General features: G+C 44.1%; 1 non-coding gene across 1 annotated transcript; it reads left to right on the plus strand.

The window, feature by feature from the left end:
* The first annotated feature begins 913 nt into the window (after positions 1-913).
* Positions 914-1,019, plus strand: LOC123613470 (U6 spliceosomal RNA). The gene has a single exon (XR_006720828.1). It is a non-coding gene; the product is annotated as a U6 spliceosomal RNA (small nuclear RNA).
* Positions 1,020-21,434: the final 20,415 nt, after the last annotated feature.

Raw genomic sequence — 21,434 nt, forward strand, 5'->3', positions numbered from 1 at the left:
GAACATGCAGCTACCACAGAGGTGTGGCTTGTCTCTGAAAATAACAGCCTGTGGAAATAGAGAAAAGAGAGATTACTGGGACTGGCATCCGAGGTGGCAGACAAGTTTCCCTTATAGGATGGGTTAAACCAGAAAAGAAAGGATCACAAAGAACATCCAAAACTGTAGAGGAGGCAATAAAATGTGGGTGACAGTCCAGGACGTGGTGTGCACACACAGGAGCGTGGGTATGTGTCTGTGCACACGTGTGCGTGTGTGTATGTGGCAGGACTAGCGCTGGAGAGCTTTGGAAAATAAAGACCAATTTTACAAAGTCTTGAAAGGTAGATGACCAAATTTGGAGTCACTGCAGTAGGTAGTTTAGAGCTATTGAAAGAAAGAGACATTTGGGCCCCGGTACCCATCTGAGTGACGATCCAAAGGCAAAGCAGAAATGCAGAGGACATCACCCTGGGATACTTTGAAGGCACAGTTGACAAGCCTGGATGACTGGCTCAGTCTGAAGGGCTGAAAGGAGGAAGCAGTCAATGCGGATGCCAAAGTCTTAAGCTCAGGGGCACATTGGCACAAGCCACAGAATGGAAAGTTTGAGAGAGCTAAAAGGAGATAATGAATTCTGTTTCATTCTCCAGAAAGAGACTTCTCTTCTTCATGTATTTGCTCAGCTGCCTGTGTGGTTGCCAGAACAGATCTGCATCTGCAGTGTGCACAATGGGGGTGCCTGGAGAACAAAGACAAGGCTCTCTCTTCCCTTCATCCCTGGGAATCCCTGTTCCGAGCCAACAGGACAGCAGGCCCAGAAGCTTCCACTAGACTAGCCTCCATCAAATGGCCGCGGGTCTCTCAGTGAGGGCTCTGGCCAGAATGAGACAGATGTCAACCAGTTAGTCCAGGAGAAGAGCTCAGAAGCCCAGTACTTATGCTTCAACAGCACATACGCTAAAATTGGAACGAGACAGAGATTAGCATGGCCCCTGCGCAAGGATGACACACAAATTTGTGGAGTTCCATATTTTTATGAACTTATTTACAAAACAGGAACAGACTCACAGACATCATAGAAAACAAACTTACAGCTACCAGAGGGGAAATGAGGTGGGAAGGGATAAATTGGGGGTTTGAGATTTGCAGATACTAACTCCTATGTATAAAATAGGTTAAAAAAAGTTTCTACTGTAGAGTACAGGGGACTATATTCAATACCTTGTAGTAACCTATAATGAAAAAGAATATGAAAACGAACATATGTATGTGTAAGTATGGCTAAAGCATGCTGTACACCAGATATTGACACAACATTGTAAACTGACTATACTTCAGTTAAAAAAAAAAAAAAGAAGAAGAAGCTCATTACTTGATGTGACTTCAGAGGCAGGCTCACATTCCTTTGCTGACAAGTAGGCACTTGTCATATTTGGCCCCCTCAGCAAACTGGCAGGCTGCCAAGCTGTTAAATGAAAACTGACCCATCACAGGAAGAGAGTGAAGGGCAAATGGTCATTATCTCATTCCACATTCCTTGCCATGGACTGCATCCCTGCTCTCTGTATTCAGACAGTTGTAAATATCAGCAACCTCCAAACCACATCAGGTTGTGAGGCCCAGAAGGGCACTGGTATTAAGGCTGTCCAAACTCTTGCTGGGAATTTGGGAACCTTTCTGCACCCCAAGGACCTCCACGGGGGCTCTCTTGGCAGGCACTCCCTGGAGTAAGCTGACTGATTTTTCACAACATAATCACGCCCTAGAGTTTCAAACGGGCTGTGCATTTTAGAGCATGGATTAACAGCTGTCTGTTGGACCTGTATAATCCTGAATGTTAGCATGTAAACTTCACTGTCACGAGACCACTCAGTTCATCTGGGGACATTTGACTTTTCTCAGTGTCTGGGCTTTCTGGAAATCCTAGGTGGGTCCACATGGCATGCAGTGTCATGAACAGTTGTTCAGCGTACTGGTTTCATGCATGCACAGCTAAATGGGAGTCCCAACTTTGCTTCCACCAGCTGCTCAGACTCTAGGAAAATTACTAACCTTTTTAAGCCTCAGTCTCCTTATCAGTAAAATGGAGATAATAATGCCTTTACAATGTCTTCATGATGAAACAATCATGTATAAAGGCTGTGTTAGTTATCCATTGCCGCATAACAAATGACCCCAAAACGTAATGGCTTAAAGCACCAATAAACATTTTTAAACCTCATCATTTCTGAGAGTCAGGAATGGAGGAATGGCTTAGCTGGGTGGTCCTGGCTAGTGATTTCTCAGATATCAGCTGGGGCTGCAGTCATCTGAAAGCTAACCTGGGGCTTGGACGATCCACTTCTAAGATTGCTCACTACGTGGCTGATAGGTTGGTGCTGGTCCTTAGCAAGGGCCCCCGGTTCCTCTCCACATGGGCTTCATTGTAGGGCTGCTAGAGTGTCCTCAGAGCATGGTGACTGCCTTCCCCCAGAACAATCAATCCAAGAGGCCAAGGCAGAAGTTGCAATGCCCATTATGACTCAGAAGTCACACATCACCACTTCCACTGTATGCTACTGGTCATATAGGTCAGCCCTGACTCATTATGGGAGGGGACTATTCAAGGGCATGAATCCCAGGAAGCAAGGATCACTGCAGGCTGTCTTGGATGCTGGCAAGGGCTTTCACAGTACTTAACTAAATGGTAGCTGCTAACAGGATGATTATTGTTACCTGCTTCTTATCACTTCCACATGAAAAAAAGAACTATTCCTTTCCTTTTGCTCTAAAGTGGCCAATCATTGCTTTTCTACTTGCAGATCTAGCGGCTTGCCAGTCCCGTGGTGATGTCAGAAAGGGCAGCACCCCCAAGGCCTCAAGAGGGTGACTCAAATACCCTAAAGAGGCACTCTGAAACTTTGGCCTGTTCTGTTTCTTTCCATGCTGATATAATTAGAATCCCTCACAGCTACTTCTTGATTTCTCTGATGACATGAATGCTGCAGTCAGCCAGGATCTGCAGGACATAAGCAATTGCAGCAGCAGGAAAGATGCTGACTTGCACTTTATGGTCCAGCTCTGCTAAGCAGAGAGTAGTGACTGGGTCACCCCCCTGACAATAGCAGAGACTGTGCGGGAAATGGGAATGTGTCGTTAAGGGGCAACTAGAGAAGTGTATCATCCCTGGGGCGGTGTTTATCAGCAGCAGCTCCAAGCTCTTGGTTAATTGTAAACCACTGTTGGGGTGACTTTCCCTATGTCATCACAGATGCCACACATTTGATGAGACTCAGGTTGGCTAGTGATGGGATGACTGAAGACACTTCAGTGGCAGAAGCGGCCAGTTGCTTCCCCGTATCAGTTCTTCTCTTCTTCCACAGGAAGAGAACCCCCAATTATTAGCTAGGAACAAGGCTACCCAGAACAAAAACTACATTTATCAGACCCCCTTGACAAAAGTCCTGGCCAGTGGAATGTAAGTGGAGGGCATATATGCAGCTTCTGGAAAAAGAACATGTATTTCTCTTATTCCTTCCTGCTTGCTGGAATGCTGATGAAATAACTGGAGCCACAGGAGCCACTTTGGACCATGAGGTGACCCTGGGAATGGAAGCCACTTGTGGCAGAGTAAAAAGATAGAAGACATGTGATAGCTCTCTTCCAACTCCAAGTTATCTGTCCCTAGATTTCTTGAACATTAGAAAGAAATAAACGTTTTATTCTTTCAAAAGCCATTTTTACTTTGCTTCTTTCTGTTCCTTTATGACAAACATAACCCCAACTAGCACAGCTTCTTACTGTAATGGCCATTATTACAGTTCTTGCACATGACCTGCCACCAGGACATGCATTTACCTGCTATAGGAAGGCCTGCAGAAATGATCCTAGGAGGAGGAAGACAGACCATCATATAGTTTCATGCACATTTGTTGAGCTCCTCCTACTATGAGCAAGGCACTGTGAGGAGTTCAAAGATGAATGGGTCTCATCCAGTGGAGCTCAACCATCAAATTACATGGAGGCAGTCAAGCAGTTGTATACAGAGTTTGTTGTGAGTTTCTCTCCCATCTTGAGCACACTGTTACCACCATTTGGTTTGTTCATACATTTGTTCTACCATTCTTTCATTCATTCACTCAACAAATATCTATGAATAACTTCTACATGTCAGGCATGGTGCCAGGTGCTAAAATCATAGTGATATACTAAATTAGATGTGCCACGTGGCCTTGTGAAGTTAGCAACATAGGATGCTGCCATGTAGTGTGGGAATACTTTGGAATCTTATGCCTTAAAAAAATAAAATTGTAATAACATTATTTCTTACCGTGACATATCTTCAATAAACAAAGAGAAGGAAATAATCACAGTTCAGGAACAAATACTAACATTTTGCTATTTTCAAAAGTCTTAGTATAAGGTATACTTCTCTTTTTTTATGTGGGAATATTTAATTTTGAGACCTGCTTTTTTCACTTAATATAATATTGGGAACATTCCACCCTAACAACAAATATACTCCTACAACATTTTTAGAAGGGATCATGTATTCCATTGAAAGGAACTGATGTAATTTATATAACTCCCTAATGATGGACACGCAGGCAAGTCTTGACTTTTCTCTATTATAAAGAGCTACTATAGTGAATATTCATACAGCTAAACATTTTATGTACTTATGACTATTTCTTTGGAATACTTTCTTAAAAGTAAAATTGCTAGGTCAAAATGTAGGTATAATTCTAAGAGTTTCCGTCCAAATCTAAAACTAAATCTAACTTTAAGTGGTTAGACAAATTTAGTCTCCCTCCAACCAGCCAAGAGTTCCACTGAATGTCTTCTTTCTCATGTAAAGACTTTGAAAGGACTCCCATCACATGATGAGTCACACTTTTGCGTGAATCGTTTTTCAGACTCCTTCCCTCCCCAGAGGGAAGAGCAGAGCTCCCGGAGAAGGCAGGAATCTGGCAAAGGGCACAGAAAGGTGGGGCAGGCCTGGTAACAACAGTCTTAGCAGAAGTCCTGCTCCAAGAGTAGACCTGCCTCCCTCCTGCAGAATATTCTCCGAGCCGATGAGGGGCACATCACGCGGAGATGATGGTACATCCCCTCCTCCAGCTTCATCTTCTCTCCCCTCTCCTCCTTGTCCTCATTCTTTGTCACTGATCATCATCATCCAAAATGAAAAGAACTTTACTGGATTTTCTGTTTATAAAATGATGGAAACTTTTTGAAGTAAGTTTAAAGAAATACAGAAAAGAAGAAAGGAAAAAGGTGGGGAGGATATAGTTCAAGTGGTAGAGTGCATACCTAGCATGCACAAGGTCCTGGGTTCAATCCCTAGTAACTCCTCTGAAAATAAATAAACCTAATTCCCTCCCGCCAAAAAACAAGAACAACCCAAAAAACAAAATGAAACAAGGAAAAAGAAAAATCACCCCCCTAAATATTGCTACCCAGTGATATGAGCACTGTGAATGCATAGGTGAACATCTTTCTTGATGTCTCTCTGCATGTACGCCAGCTCCCATTTATTATCTAGCCTTACAACAAATTCATGAGATGGGCAACATTATCCCTCTTATAATTACGGAAACTGAAGTGCAGGAGATGTCAAATTACTTGCCCAAGTTTATAAAACTAGTAAGTGTGGGGCTGGAATTTGAACTCGACTCTCTTACTTCAAAGCCTGGAAACTTTAACCATTGCACAATCTGTCCAGCTCTTCTGCTTTTCTCTTTCGGTGTGTGTATTTGTACAAATGGCATCCTTATATTTCTTTGGTTTCTCTGTTTCATTCAAAAAGGTGCCATGGGCATCTTCACAAAGATGTTTAGACACTGGGCTCTAAAGTTTGTCTCGACAACAGCTTATTAAATCTGTGACCTTGGGCCTACTTAACCTCAGGCCAGTTTCCTTATCTATAAAATAAGTAATATAATACCCAAGTTAAGGAGTGGTTATGAGCTCTGAATCAGACAATACATGTAAAGCACCTGCCACATGGGCGACACTCACTGAAATCAACTCTTTATCTTTCCAGGCAAGAAACATGGATCATCACCATTTGAATGGCAGCTCATTATTCCGAAGTGGGGATGTCTTGTGATCTATTTTAACAGACAGTAAACAATGTCTTGGCTTGACATTTTGTTGTCTCCAGTTCTTCAATTTGTCACTAATGTGCATTCCAACACTCCCATCTTGCACCCTCATCCAATTGCTTCCCTAGGATAAATTCCTAGAAGAATTGGGTCAAAGTGGATGTATATCACAAACATGCCCTGCAGAAGGGTTGTACCAACTTACTTCAAGAGGTAGGTTCTTAACGATGCAGGAAATGGGAGCAGGACTTTCTCCCCTCCAGTTTCTGTTTCTTCCTTCCCTGTGAGAGGCAAGTCGCTTTCTAGATACCCCTAGCACCCAATTAACTCCGGTAAAACCCTTCCTTCCTTTCTACCTTTCTTCCTTCCTCCCTCAGATTAAAAAAGAGAGAGAGAGTGCAAACCGTTTGGTGTTCTAGCCAGGAGCCCCACACCTTCTGTTCCAAAGGGGTAAAATTTAAAGGTGCCATAATTCTGTTGGAAACAAAACAAAACAAAAATTGCTGAAACTAAATGCTGCTGAGCCCTGATACATTAAAGCCTGTGTGCATGTTTAATTTATACGGCATGTATAAATATATAGGCACACACAGATTTGATTATTTATATAGGAAAAGGTGTATGTCTGAGGGATTTACACACACATACACACGCAAACGTGTGTGTGCATCTATGTGATGTATATACAGCATGCAACCAAAAATTTAAAACAGAAAAATATAACCCCTTTGTCTCAAATCCCAGACTGACACTTCCCACAGACGTCTTAAGAACTCTTTTGTTTTTTCATGTCTACAAATACCATGAAACACTCAATATTTATTTTTCTGATTTTCACAGACACTGCAGATCTACACCTATCATTTTTGTAACAAGCCTGTACCTTAAAACAAGAATAAGTGACGGCTGCAGTCAGGGGCATTTTCCAATTGATTACTGGCAGCTGATCTCCCTGGTGGGTCCACTCCCCGACCCTCCACTGCCCGGGAAAGACCCTTTGAGTACAGAAAGTTGGCTACTCCCTTCTTTGACTTCATATCTGTAGGAGAGATATAAAGAGGTTTCCATTATTCTTTAAAATTCAGTTTTACTCTGAATTCCTTAAGGAAAGGAGCCATGCAGGATTCAAGTTGGGCTGATGAAGCTGTAATCAGATCATCTGGGCTCTCTGCCTCCAGTGAGGCTGGCACTTCCTAACAGTATGTTCCCTGGAGTTTTCTGGTTTGGAGTCAAGCCCGTGGGACACTGCTTCACAGTTAAGGAGACCATGCAGTTAGGCAGAGGACAGCGAGCATGGGCTCTCTCTCTGTTTTTTCCAACATAGTTGCATCTGAGGTTTATGTCAATTCTAACAAGGCTAGTTAGTAGTCAAACCATCCCACCCTCCAGCCAAACGTTAACAAGGAGATAAGGTGGGAAGTCCATGTTATTTCCGTTTTGACAAATTTCAGAAATGCAATCTAAGCCCCACCAATCCCTAAGACTTCACAAGACTCAGAGTCTTCCAGCATCAGTGGAGAAACGCAAAGTATCGTGAAACCTGGCCAAGTCCCAGCCCTGATGCTAACTGACCAGCTGTGTGGGCGCAGGCATCTCACTTGACTCTGGTCCCCTCTTTCAGTGACGATAGCAGTGTGTGCGCTTCCCATCTAACTCCTGGAGCTACCGCTGTAAGAACCAACTTAAACATTCGAGTATTTTGGAAATATACAAGGCAAGGTATTCATTACGGCTGGCCCAGTTTATCTGAGTTGGTTGAGAAGATATAGAAAGAAGGAGAAAGACTGATTTTATTCCTCTAGCTGCTCCCATTGTCTGCCTGAGCAGACAGGAGGCTAATCATCTCTCCCTGCAAGCCAATCGGCACTTGTCCTGCTCGGCTTTTGCTCCAGCTTCCAAATACCTCAAGGGAAGGAGACGGGAGACGCTATGCCACCTGGGTAATTCATCCCCCACTTCAGAAAGCCTCATTATCTGGAGTTCTTTCAATGTCTACCTACAGCCCCTTGCACAGGCGAGTAAATTAATTGCCTCTTATTTTGATCTCGGAGGAGATAAAGATTATCTCCTTCCCCCCTGCCTGACCTTGAAGGCTGTTTAGATTCTTCCTCTGTTGCTGTGTTTCTCTCTCTCTAGTGGAGGAAAGGCAAGAATTTATTTTACATGCAGTTAAGAGGAATGTCAAGAATTTATCTTACATGCAATTCCAAAGATAATCCTGCAAGAACAGAAGACTCAGAATGAGGGCAGACTTCTAGGTAAGGGGAATATTTAAATGCTGTGAACAAAGCAACCATAATGGCGCCCACGTGAGGCCCAGGAAAGAACTTGGCAGGGGCGGGGGCGGCATGGGGGTGGATAGAAGGAAAGCAGTGTTTCACAGCTACAGGCAGAGAGTCCAAAAACTGGGGCTCTGAATGATCTCCTCTCGTCACTGGCCCAGCAAGGATAAGGGTGCAGCAATGCTGTTTTCCAGAATCTTCCTTTGTAAGACTTGTGGATGCTCTGACGTACTCAGCAAGTAAGACTTAGGGGCGTGTATTACCACCAGCTGTATTTCACAGAAAGAGAAATTCAAATAGACTCTTGTTCTTTCCTTTTGCAATTTTTTTTTTTTTTTTACTCCTATATAATGAATTCTTTATCAAATCTCAGGAGTTTTTCAGTGACACTAAACTATTGAAAAAAAGTTCCAGCACTGTGATTTCTACAGTGAAGCTTTAATTTTTGGCTTTCCAGGACAAAGAGGCCGCTTTCCAGAAGGCGGGCCATTTTGAGTTTGAGTGAAAATCGGTCAGCTGGGAGGCAGGGATGGGAATATTGCCACCCTCACAGTCTAAGTTGGCTTCCACCAAGGCAGAGAAAGGACTTCCAAAGATCAGGAACCCACTGGCCTTTTTTCAGTGCAGTAGCAATGCTTTCCCTGTGGTCACTGCATGTGAGGTGGGGTCTCCAAGTCCAGAGTGACCTGCAGTCTTGAAACGCAGCCCACCTTCAGCTATGTCAGTCCTTCCCTACATGGGCTGGGCATCAGGTCCAGGCACTAGGTTTGTCCCTGACATCAGTAGGGCCCTGGGGCAAGAGTACAACTGGACACCCCCAGCATACGGCCTGTCCCACCTCTCCTTCCACCCCTGGTTCCATCTTGCACTGAGAGAGACTTTTGCATCCAAGCTCCATCCATGACCAACAAAGGCTGCCCTTAGCCACAACTCAGATCAGTCAGAAAGCTCTCTAGGAGTGTAGCCCACCCTTGGGAGGATGGATCCAAGGAAGAGCTCCACACTGGCCTTGGAAATCAGCTTCTGACCAGGTGGGAAGGGAATTCTGAGATTCTGGGTAGCCAGAATGTGTTCTAGAATCTCAGGCCCCAGCCAGATCTACTGACTGAGAATCCGCATTTCAGCAATCATGATCCGTGATCTGTGTACACATTAAAGTTTGAGCAGCACTACTGGCTGCATGCAAACTCAGAGCTCATAGGAGACAGGAGGGAGCTGTTTCCTCCCACCTCTCCTTCTCTGTGTCTCATTCTCCCCATGGCTTTCCAGAGATGCCCACTCTGGATGCATTGGAAACTTCTCTAGAAAGCTTTAAAATGTGACCCTGGACTCCACTCCAGAGATCTTGATGTAATTGGTCCAGGGAGAGACCTGGGCAATAGGGATTTCTTAAGAAGCTCCCCACAGGTGATACTAACACGCGGCCCGGGCGGAGAGTCCCAGGCTACCCCAACACCCAACACCGTGGCCTCCTTCAGTCGGGCCACGTGGCAGGGTCAACACACCCGAACCTGCATCCTTTAGGGCTCCAGAGCAAGCCTTCTGGTGAAAGCAGTCAGATCTCTGTAAGATTGTACAAATGGTCCTGTCTCACAAACTCCCAGGGATTGATGCCATATGTGAAAACAGTGCCCCTTTGAGAAACACGTGTAATTTGGCTGCCGCTGTCTAGTCCTGCTGTCCAGCCCTGCTGTCCAGCCCTGCTGTCCATGGCCATTTGCTGATTCCTCCGAGGTGACTGAAATATGGGAGGAATATCAGATTCATACGTTTATTAAATAAATCATCCTAATAAAAGTGCCCACGTTGAGCATATTGATATAGTTGCCCCTTTCCAGTCATTTATTAATAAATAAACAGATCTTTCTTGGGTCCCTACTGTGTGCCAGACTGAATGGTGCTGCAAGGGTGTTTCAACATGACAGATTCTAGCTTCAAGGACCCCACCACCTCGTGGGGACCAGCAAAGGTCTAGAATTCAGAAGAGTTGAGTCCTATCTGTCCTTCAGTTTCTGAATCCGTAAAAAGTGAAATAAAGTCCAAAATCTTTATGACCAGTGCTTGGGATTTCTGAGGGATTTCAAGCATCATCACTTTTTTATATTATAGTTAGCATTTTTTTAACCTTAAAAAATAAGCTGGATGTATAAATCTAGCTCCCTCAAGGCACTCAGTTGCTTGTAAAAAAAAAAAAAAGCTTTCTGGATGAGGCATAAATGTAATTTTAAATCACTGAAGGTCCAACTTGGCAACTTTTTCCCTATTGTTTTGAAATACTGTATATTTGGATAATAATAGGATGGACAGATAGGAAACTTTTTATTATGCAAACCATGAACCCGGAAAAGGAAAGGCTTTTTGGTACTCCATTTCCTTCCAGGATGGTGTGGGGGAGATCAGGGGAAGCAGAGGGGAGGGGGGACTGGTGGAGGATGGAGGTGGGGAGGGCACCTGTACCCGGACGTGCCTGCATTTTCTTGCCAGATAGGGACCAGGGAAAGGCGGGAGAGGAGAGAAGGGGCAGAGGATCCCGGCTGCTGCACAGGCGATCATCACATGTTCCTGGACATCTCTCCGTCAGACTGTACCCCAGCATTTGAATGATTAAACAGCAGGTGTAGCTGGCAAGATGTATTTCAGCAAAAAGTTTCATGCAAACTTAAAGCAGAGAGTCAAAAAGACAGTGAGAGAGGCAGAGGGTAAGCAGGGAAATATAAGAGAAAAGATGGTTTTGAAAGGCTGCTTGCAGGGAGAATGCAGGGGCTGGTAAGACCAGGAAAGCAGCTGCCAGAGGCTAGCCTGCCCTGCGCCCTGGAGAGGACCAGCATTTTCTCCAGGAGCCGCCTGGGCTGCCCTGGCTGGAACTGACAGGCCTTCTGCGCAAAGCAAAAACAAGTCCCATTTTAAGAACAAATCAATTTGACAGCATCTGAGCCATTCTTTTGTTTCAGATTGAGTCTTAGCATGGCCAGGGTAGGAGCAATTTAACAGACGTCAGACTGCCTGCCACAGTCAAGGGGCTCCCAACAGAGCACATGGCGGCAGTAATGGGGACAGGTGTGGCACCCCTGCATCCCCAGCACACTCGCGCTCCACCCCACCCTTCTGTCACCAGGCGACAGGGACTTGGCAGGCACCTCTCTGGCTCTGGTTTGCGATCCTTCATCACGGACCTGCTGCCCTCGCTTCATTCTGCGGCTGCAGACAGCCGTTTGGCCCACGAGACCGTAAATACCAGCCTGCCATCGCCTATCTGTCCATGCTCATCATCCTGCCAGACAGAACTGACCTTAAGCAGTGAGCACCATCCGGGCGGGTAAAGTGGGCACTTGGAGCCAATGGGACGTGACTAAAAGGCCCAACTCCCTTCTCTCCCCTTTTCTGGGCACTGGCCTGCTGAGCCCATCTCCCTGGAAAATTTGCCTTTGTGACTGTGTGACACCCAGGAAAGACTAATAGCATGTTTCCCCAAGTAGCTTCTTTGTGAAAAGATAATGTGTCAGGAAGGAGGGAGAGAGATGGAGGGGCAGGAGGGAAATGCTGCAGCTGACACCGGCAGTAGCTGTTTCCCATCTTCAGATGCCGCTGAGGTAAATGAAGCCTCGTACGGTTCTGCTAAGCGGTGGGTGAGCAGCTGGGGCAGGCAGTCAGGGAGCTGGAGGCCTGGCGGTGATTCAGACACACAGAGCTTGCCCAACCGGTGGGTCTGATAGGAAAGCCTCAGCAAAGGGAAGTGGGAAGTGAGTGACTAATAAGGAAACAATTGTGAAATAGAACTTGTTGAGGTTTGGGAGCAGGTGTGACAGCTGCAGGTGTGACAGCTCAAGGTGGGAGAGGGAGCAGGCCTGCTATTAGGACTGACGCGCCCAGAAGCGCTGAATCGCCCCACGGCGGCACCGACTGTCCCCATCTAAAGCCCAGTACAAGTGGCCCGGCGTCAGGAGTGACCCACACAGGAACAAAGCGCTTTAGACGGACGGACGCGGGGTTGACACTGCCTGGGCAGGAGCTGGAGAGGCCTGACGCGTAGATAACTAAATGCGTGCAAAATAAAAGGATAGGGAGATTAAACCTAGAGAAAAATACAGCAACATTATAGCAGAACACTTAGACAATTAAAGGGGAAAATCCGTGGTATTCTCCCTCATCTTGCATATGCTTTTCCAGCTTTGCCAATACATACACCTTTTCACAAAATTTTCAGCCCGCACAGAATTTCATACTGCTTTGTTTCATTTGTTGTCATGTCCATCATTATTCCATCTAACGGATATACCATAATTTACTGAAATAGATCTCTGGTCTGTAAGGAGATTACTTTCTTTTCTAATATGGCTTTATTAAGGTATAATTGGTATACAGTAAGGTGTACAATTTGATGTTTGATATATATATATAAATATATATATATTATAGGGAAATAAAATTTATATTTTCAGGCAGGACAGGAAAATGTAAACATAAGCTTCTCTCTCTGGGTCTGTTTGGGCCTCCTCCCCCGTCCCTGACGTGCAGGGTGCATCTGCATTTCACATTAACCAGAGCTCCTCAGACATGGGAGTGCCTGCTTGACTGTGAAGATCAATGTTTTTTCCGTTCTTCTGACGCTAACAAATGTCACTTAGAAGAACAGTGTTCTCTCCCAACTCTGCAGGGGGTTATGGTGACTCAATCCTCACTTTGTACATGCTTACCTGGACAATGTATCCTTGGTGACCTTTATGTGAACTAACAGTATGTCATTTTGATGTACAATTCGTGTCTCCAAAATGTATGTGACTATGTCTTTGACTTCTAACAGGTGGAATGGTTCTCAGAGCTTTCTGAGAGTCTGTTTCCCCAGGTTATAATTTTCAATTTGGCTCGAATGAAATTCCCTTTTTTCTTTTCCTTCTTGGCTTGATTTTTTTCTTTTTTAATGGAGGTACTGGGGATTGAACTCAGGACCTCGTGCATGCTAAGCATGCACTCTACCACTTGAGCTATACCCCTCGACCCTTGGTTTGATTATTAATTGAAGATTCACCGATGTAGATCACCTATGAAGCCATCACCACAACCAATAGAAAAAGATATCCACCACACCCCAGAGTTTCCTCCAATTCCTTTGGAATCTCTCCCTCCCCTCAGGGTCACTTCCGCTTGGTAGACTGCTATTTTAGTGGTCCCCAATACCTCCTTGTATTCATGGGCTTATGTAGTCCCCTCCCTTGTATCTGGGCTGCCTTGTGATCTGTTTTAAAACAATGTGGTGAAGGTGATGCTACGCTAACTTCAGGTCTAAGCCTTAGAAAGCATTGGCAACATATGCTTTTGCATCCTTGAAATGCATCTTCTTGGAACCTGGCTGCCATGCCATGAGGAAGCTTAAGCAAACATGTAGAGAGGACGTCTGGTTAATTAATAACCAGCCATTTGGGCCTTCCAGGCATCCCAGTGCCCCACACGAAACATGTTAACTCAGTCATCCCATAGAATACTGAGAAATATTAAATGATTGTAGTTTAAGCCACTAAATTTTGAAGTGATTTGCTACACAATTAACAGTAAGTAAAACAGGTGGAGAACATAAGCAATAATTGTTAGAGAATCCCACAAAACAGTACCAGAGAAAACCCCGTATCGCACTCCAGTCATCACCCAGCTGCTGCCCACGGTGGTGCCCACTCCTCATTCTACTCCGTAAGCTTCTCTTCCTCAGCCCAGTCCTCAGATGCGGAGACCCCATTGGCCATATCCCACCCTCTGCTTCCCTCACTCTCCATATACTCCTTGACGTTTAATAATCTGCAGGGTGTCCTCAGTTTTACCCTCCTATCGCCGTCGTAAATCCTCCCCTCCTTTACCCACCGTCTCTAAGGAAAAACAGGTTTGTTTTGGTATCAGTCATAGCTCATCGATAGATATAAGGTGTATGTGTGGGAGGAGAGAGAGGTTAGAAAGAGCTTATCAAGTCTTTGTAGAACTGGTAGAATTAACAGACTCAGTTTTTGAAAAACTTAGCAGAATTCGTTTTTGAAAAATATTTCCCTGTTTTGTGTTATTAGCCTACATTTTTTTTAACATAGAAAAGTATAAGAAGACTTCATGGAGAAAAGCCATATGGAATCTGAATTCCCTGGGAATGATTAATATACTATACAGCACTTTATAAATTCCTTTCTCTCATGTAATCTCCAGAACAAATCCATAAGGACAGTACTAGCTACAGGTGGTGCTCAGACCGGTGAGGTCACCTGCCAGAGTCACTCAGCCAGCAGAGGCAAAATCGGGACATGAGCACATGTGTCACATGGGTCTGCATCGTGTCCCCACCTGGACACTTCTGGATGTGGCTGGTAGTGTCACCTGAAGGAACACTTGGGGCTAAACACCCATAAAGGGGTCTGGTTGCCTGGAGGTGGGGAGTGCTCGTACATGGATGGGGGAGGACAGGCTCAACTGCAGGTCTGTGCACGTGCAGAATGGAGAAGGACGGCAGGGATTATAATTAAAACCGAAGTCCTGATTCTGGGTCGGGCCAACTGTCAGAAACTTGGAGCGCAGGCAGATGTCAGCTTCCTGCACAGGGACCCCAGATGGACCGTGGCGGTGTTACAATTGAACGCTGATCTTCCCATCTGAGGCTGTCACTAGACTTGCCATTAGCTAGGGGTTGGTGGCTGCACCAGATTTAAAATCTCCTGGTGGTATCAGTAAGTGCGGAGCTTTTAAGAAAATGTCCTCTGCTGTTCTGGGTTCGTGCTGGTCAAAGGAAGGTATAGAGGATTCAGTGCATCCAGAGGCCTCCGTGGTTCTGGGCATCACTAGGCCGTCCTTCCCCCTGCCTCTTGGCCAGAAGATGCGAGAGCAAACTGAGAGGAGGGTCTGTGGCATGCCTGGGGGCCTGGGAGGGAAGCAAGTGCCTTCCTCATATTTGTCCTGACACTGCATCTTTTATGATCTCACCTACATTCCGGAGGGTGGGAACGGTATAGGGAAGGGTCAAAGCAGTGCTCAGGGCTCCCCATTCACCGTCTCCAAGCAGCAGTGTTTGTAGAAGGATCACGCTGGGGTTCCTTCCCCCTAGAGTCGCTGAGAGGCTTTTGGAAAAAAACATTGCTATCAGTTCACATCATGCTTCTTTATTGTGCCTCAAGCAGAAAGTAAGAAGGAGAAGGAAGAAAAAGACTAAAATTACCCATAATTTCACCACCAAGAGAAAGTAAATGTTAATATTTTAGTGTATGCCATCTAGACTTCTAAGCATTTAGCAATATGATTTTTTAAAAAATGGGGTCCTACCATATACACATTTTGGTAACCAGATTTTGTTTCATTCATTACTGTATTGTAAATGTCTATGGCATTAAATACAGTTCAACAAAATTATTTTCAGTGACTGCGTAATGGAATATCATATGCGTATACCATAATATACTCAATTGATCTCCCTTCCTGACCACTTAGGTCATTTCAATTTGTCCTTTATAAATAATATTAAGATAAACACCCCTGTGATTTCCTTAAAATAAATTCCTGATTTGGTCCAAAAATTATTTTTTAAAGCTTTAAAATATATGTTCTTCTCCAGATATGGCATTTCTTTCATCTAATGCTCAATTTTTCCACAAACCTGATTCGAGTGAAAGCCCACTGTTGATATTCATTTAATTGATTCACTTCTATTGAAGTATAATTACAGGCAACAAACTCCATCCTTTTAAAGTGTACAACTGGATCACTTTTAATGAGAATGCCCACCTATGAAATCATCACCACAGTCAGACACAGAGTGTTTCCATCACGCACAAGTTTCCTGATGCCCATTCCAGTACTCTCCTCCCGCCACTCCTGGGCCAGCACTGCTGATCTGTTTTTTGTCACCACACAGATTAATTTACATTTGGGGAATTTTAAATGAATGGCATCGTATAGTCTGTGCTCCTTTGCTTCTGGCTTCTATGACTTAGCATGATTTTTAGGGGATCAGTAGTCTGTTCCCCTTAATTGCTAGTATCTTTTTTATAAATATGCCCTATTTTGTTTATCCACTTATCCATTGATGGACATCTGTCTTGTATTTCCAAGGTTTTAGTTCATGTGAATAAAGCTATTCTGAACATTTGTGGACTTCTAGTCTTTGTGTGGATATTGTTTTCATTTCACTTGTGTAAATACCTATGAATGAAGTAACAAGGTGAATTCATACAGCAAGTGAATACCAAATTATTAAAAATATTTATTAAGTAGACTTTATTTAGAGCAGTTTTAGGTTCACAGCAGAAAGTACAGATAGTTCCCATATACCCACTACCGCCACACACCCCCAGCCCCCACCGCTATTACCATCCTGCCTAGAGTGGTAGGATTTGTTATAATTGATAAACCTACACTGACACACCAGTTTCGACCAGAGTCCATAGCTAACACTAGGGTTTACCCTTGCTGTTGACAAATGTATAATCACATGTATCCACCATTATAGTGTCATATAGAATAATTTCACTGTCCTAAAAATCTTCTGTGCTTTGCAGATTCATATCTCCCTCCCCTCTGGCAACCATTATTTTTTTTTTTTTATTACTTTTAACTTTCTCCATAGTTTCGGCTTTTTTTCAGAATTTCATATAGTTGGAACCATATAGTATGCAGCCTTTCCAGATTGGTTTATTTCAGTTAATATGCCATTAAGATCCTTCCATGTCTTCTCATGACTTGATACCTCATTTCTTCCTAGCATGAATACTATTCCATTTTCACAGTTTTTTTTTTTTTTTTTTTTATCCATTCACCTACTGAAGGCCACCTGGTTGCTTCCAAGTTTTGGCTGTGATGAATAAAGCTGCTATAAGGATCCATGTGCAAGTTTTTGTATGGACAGACGTTTTCAGTTCATTTGGGTAAATACCAAGGAATGAAATTTCTGAATCATGTGGTAAGAGTATGTTTAGTTTTGTAAGAAACTGCCAAATGATCTTCCAAAGTGGTGCTCCATTTTGCACCCTCACCAGCAATGAATGAGAATTCCTGTTGCTCCACATTCTCCCCAGCATTTGGTGGTGTCAGTGTTCTGGATTTTGGCCATTCTAATAGGTGTGCAGTGGTATCCTATTGTTTTGATTTGCATTCCTCTAAGGACGTAAGAAGTGGAGCATCTTTCCCTGTGCTATTTGCCATCTTTTTGTCTTCTTCAGTGAGGTGTCTTTTCAGGTTTTTCTGCCCAGTTTTATTGTTTCCTTATTTTTTAGTTTTAAGAATTCTTTGTGTATTCGGAATAATAGTCCTTTATCAGAATGTCTTTTGCAAATTTTCTCCCAGTCCAGTGGCTTGTCTTCTCAATCTCTTAACAGTGTCTTTTGCAGAACGTAAGTTTTTAATTTTAATGAAGTCCACCTTACCAACGATTTCTTTCATGGACTCTGCCTTTAGTGTTGCACTAGAAAGACATCTCCATGCCCCAAGACATCTAGGTTCTCCCCTTTGTTACCTTGAGGAGTTTCATAGGCTTGCATTTGACATTTAGGTCCATCATCCATTTTGAATTAATTTTGGTGAAATGTGTAAGGTCTCTGTCTAGATTCATGTTTTTTGCAAGTGGGTGTCTGGTTGTTCCAGCACCATTTATTGAAAAGACTATCTTTTCCACATTGTATTGCCTGTGCTCCTTTGTCAAAGCTAAGTTGATTGTATTCATGTGGGTCTACTTCTGGGCTCTTTATTCTGTTCCATTGATCCGTTTGTCTCCTCGTTCACCAAAACACACTGTCTTCGTTCCCGTAGTTACATAGCAAGTCTTGAAGTCAAGCAGTGCCAATCCTCTGACTTTACTCTCCTCCTTCAGTATAATGTTGGCTATTCTGGGCCTTTTGCTTCTTCACATAAACTTTAGAACCAGTTTGTCAGCGTCTACAAAATTAACTTGGTGGTGACTGTACCTTTGTAAATGGTTAAAGTGTTAGATTTTATGTTATGTATATTTTACCACAACAAAATAAATAAGAAGTGAAGGAAGAAACAAAGAGAGGGTGGAGGGGAGGAAAAAGTTTTTCTTGACCTTCTTAGGGTCTGAAAATAAAACTGACAAAGACAGCTTAATAGGAGAAAAGCAAGCAATGTAAGTTTAATATAAGTTTTATATGACTTGGAGGCCTCAAAAGGAATTGACGATTATGACTTATTTCAGGGAAGAATGGTTGTGAGGGGAGTTCAGGGGGATCCTCCTGCCTTTGCCTTTTTTCTCAAACCCTTCTAAATTAAAATATTTAATATGCCAAGGTGCCATGTTTTGGGATAGCCTGTCCTGATCCCCATCAAAGGCAAGAGAAAGAAACAAGAAGGAGGAAAGGAAGGGAAAAAAGGAAAGAAGGCAGGCAAACATCTGCTTTCCAACACAGCAAAGCAGCAAAACTTGGTGTTATCAAAATCTATTAAAAAATAAACCAGCCCATCTTCAGCCCTAGAACTGTGAATTCGAAACTGAAGAAGGAAGTATTTCATTTCATTTCATTTGCATATTAATACATGCAAATATAAGAACGGCAGGAAGTGAATGGCGGGAAAATTGCCCCCAGCAGCAAATACTTGGTTAGAAAGTCGAGCACAGCACATCAGTGTGAAGGGCGTGAAGATAACAGAGGAGGAGACAAGGTCTGATAAAATACAGTCAGTTAATGCCACAGATCTAAGGACAGACAGAAATGTTACAACAGACAGCCGGCAGTAAGCTCAGTGGGTGTGACAACAAGACGCGTCTTTGTTTAAAGTTCATTTGAGTTGGTGTCGGGACAGTGGCGATGTGAAAGGCGGGGAAACCGCCCCCCCCCCCCATGCAGTCGTCTCCATGCTCACAGAAAGGACAGCTGGAGGAAATGCAACTTTTCACACCACGCCCTTGATAAGCCTGCTGAAAATGGAAACATCCTTAAAAACCCACACTGCATGAGAACAGTTTGCTTCTGCAGACAGTTTTGTTGAAGACTGGAGTGTTATTTTTCTTTTTTCCTTAAAAGAAAAAACAGTTTTGATTTGAATTTCTCAGCAGGAACAAAGACTTCACTATTAGATACCCAGCATGTTGTCTAGAGATGCTATCTGTTGCGGTCCGCCTGGCTTCTATTAATTAATATGAATGAATATGCTACATGTTTCCCGGCCGTCCCCTGCCCGAGCAGCCATCTCCCTCTCCTGTGCTGGACCTGGTTTCTTCTCTGTCTGTCCCAGCCAAACAGTTGTTCTGGCGGTTTGATCTATCAGATGCTCACTAACAACTTAGAGAAAGAGTAGGCCGTGGATTAGGAAGCACAGGGGAGGTGGAAGTGTACCTTGAAGGAGGGAACAGAACTGGGCAGGGGTCTCTGACAGTAGCGGCAGCTTGGAGCACTGGCGGGGAAGCCCTGGGGCAGAGCGGGCAGCGGCCCATCAGCCACGTCCACCAGGGGCAGGTGGTAGGGCCGGGGACACTGGAACTGTGTGTTGGCATCTTTCGACTGGGGCTCTTTCCTCTCTCCAGACTTTTCCCTTCCTGTGACAGTCCCTATAGTTCACTCTATACCGGGGTCTAATCCTATGCAAGGGGACCAAACTAGTTTCCTAAGCCTGTTCTAAGAAATTACTACAAACTTGGTGGCTTAACACTATGGAAACTTATCGTCTCAGGGTTCTAGCGGCCCAAAGTCTGAAGTCAAGGTGTCAGCAAAGTTGGTTCCTTCGGAGGGCTGCGTGGGAGAGGGGCGCCACGGCTCTCTCCGGGCGGCTGGTGTAGCTGGGAGTTCCTGGCATTCCTTGGATTGTGGCTGCGTCACTCCAACCTTGGCCTTTATTATCACATGGCCTTCCTCCCTTGTGACGCCACGTCATCTTTTTATAAGGATACCAGTCATACTGGCTAAAGGCCCACCCTCCTCTAGCATGGCTGCAAATTAACTAATTGCATCTGCAATAACCTCATTTTCAAATAAGGTCACATTCTGAGGGGGTTAGGACCAGCATATCTTGGTGGGGACACAATTCAACCCGTAATAGTGACTAAAGCTGAAGTTTTTACTGCAGCATTAAGCCGCCGTGGTGCAAAGGCAGCATTGCTTTGGAATCCATCTCATCTACTCTTATTTTTAAAAAAACAAACAGGATAATGGGGAGATGCGGGCAGGGGGTGGGATGCATGATTTTAATCTGAGGAACTGTACACTGGGTTTAAATATCTTCTCTTTAAAGGACTTTTTAATTCTGCAAGCTCATTGTTTCTCACATTTATAAGAATTTAGGGCAGAGTTTTCTCCAGACCCCTGGGCTCTGGAATTCAGCCGTGCATAGTCAGAAGGTGATTCGAAGGTCTTTGTTTCCTGTGTCCATGGCTGGCTCCATGACAGAAGTCCCACACAGAATTCCCAGTATTGTCCTCAACATGTTAACATGGGAAAATATAATAGGGAAGAACAAATCTGACTCCACATTAGATCTGTTCCTTTGTCTCTAACCCTGTGCTCTGTTTCCTGTGCTTAGTCAGGCTGGTTCTGCACCTTTTGTAAAAGAATGTTGCCTAGAGCCTGAAATATACAGGATAGCCTATTCTTAAGGCTCTGACCTTTAAGAGTATAACACTTTCCCATTCATATAAAGATAAAAAAACTGCAGAAGAGAAAATAACTTCTGTCTTGTTGGAGGTTTGCAGGGACACCATGACCTGACCTATGTGGATCGCTGCAAGAATAAAGGATTCTGACACCAAGAAGTTTGCAACAACCAACCACACCCCCTCCCCTTTTTGGTGCCTCCCCATAAAAGGAGCCTGAATTCTGACTTGGGGAAGATGGTTCCCCAGGACCTTAGTCTGCCATCTTCTCGGTCTGCCAGCTTTCTGAATAAAGTCGTTATTCCTGCCCCAACACTTTGTCTCCCAGTTTATTGGTCCGTCATGTGGTGAACGAAACAAGTTTGGACTTGGTAACAAAAACACACATGATACTAAATGTTTCTACAAATTCAAACAGACCTGGTCCAGAGTTTAAATTCATGAGGATGGGCCCAAAATTTCCTTTTAGTCCCTAACAAATCCCAAACATTACTTCTCCTCTGTTTATTCATCTGAAAAATGGGACGTTAG

Source organism: Camelus bactrianus, chromosome 7, assembly GCF_048773025.1.
Source record: "Camelus bactrianus isolate YW-2024 breed Bactrian camel chromosome 7, ASM4877302v1, whole genome shotgun sequence".
NCBI classification, from domain to species: Eukaryota; Metazoa; Chordata; class Mammalia; order Artiodactyla; family Camelidae; genus Camelus; species Camelus bactrianus.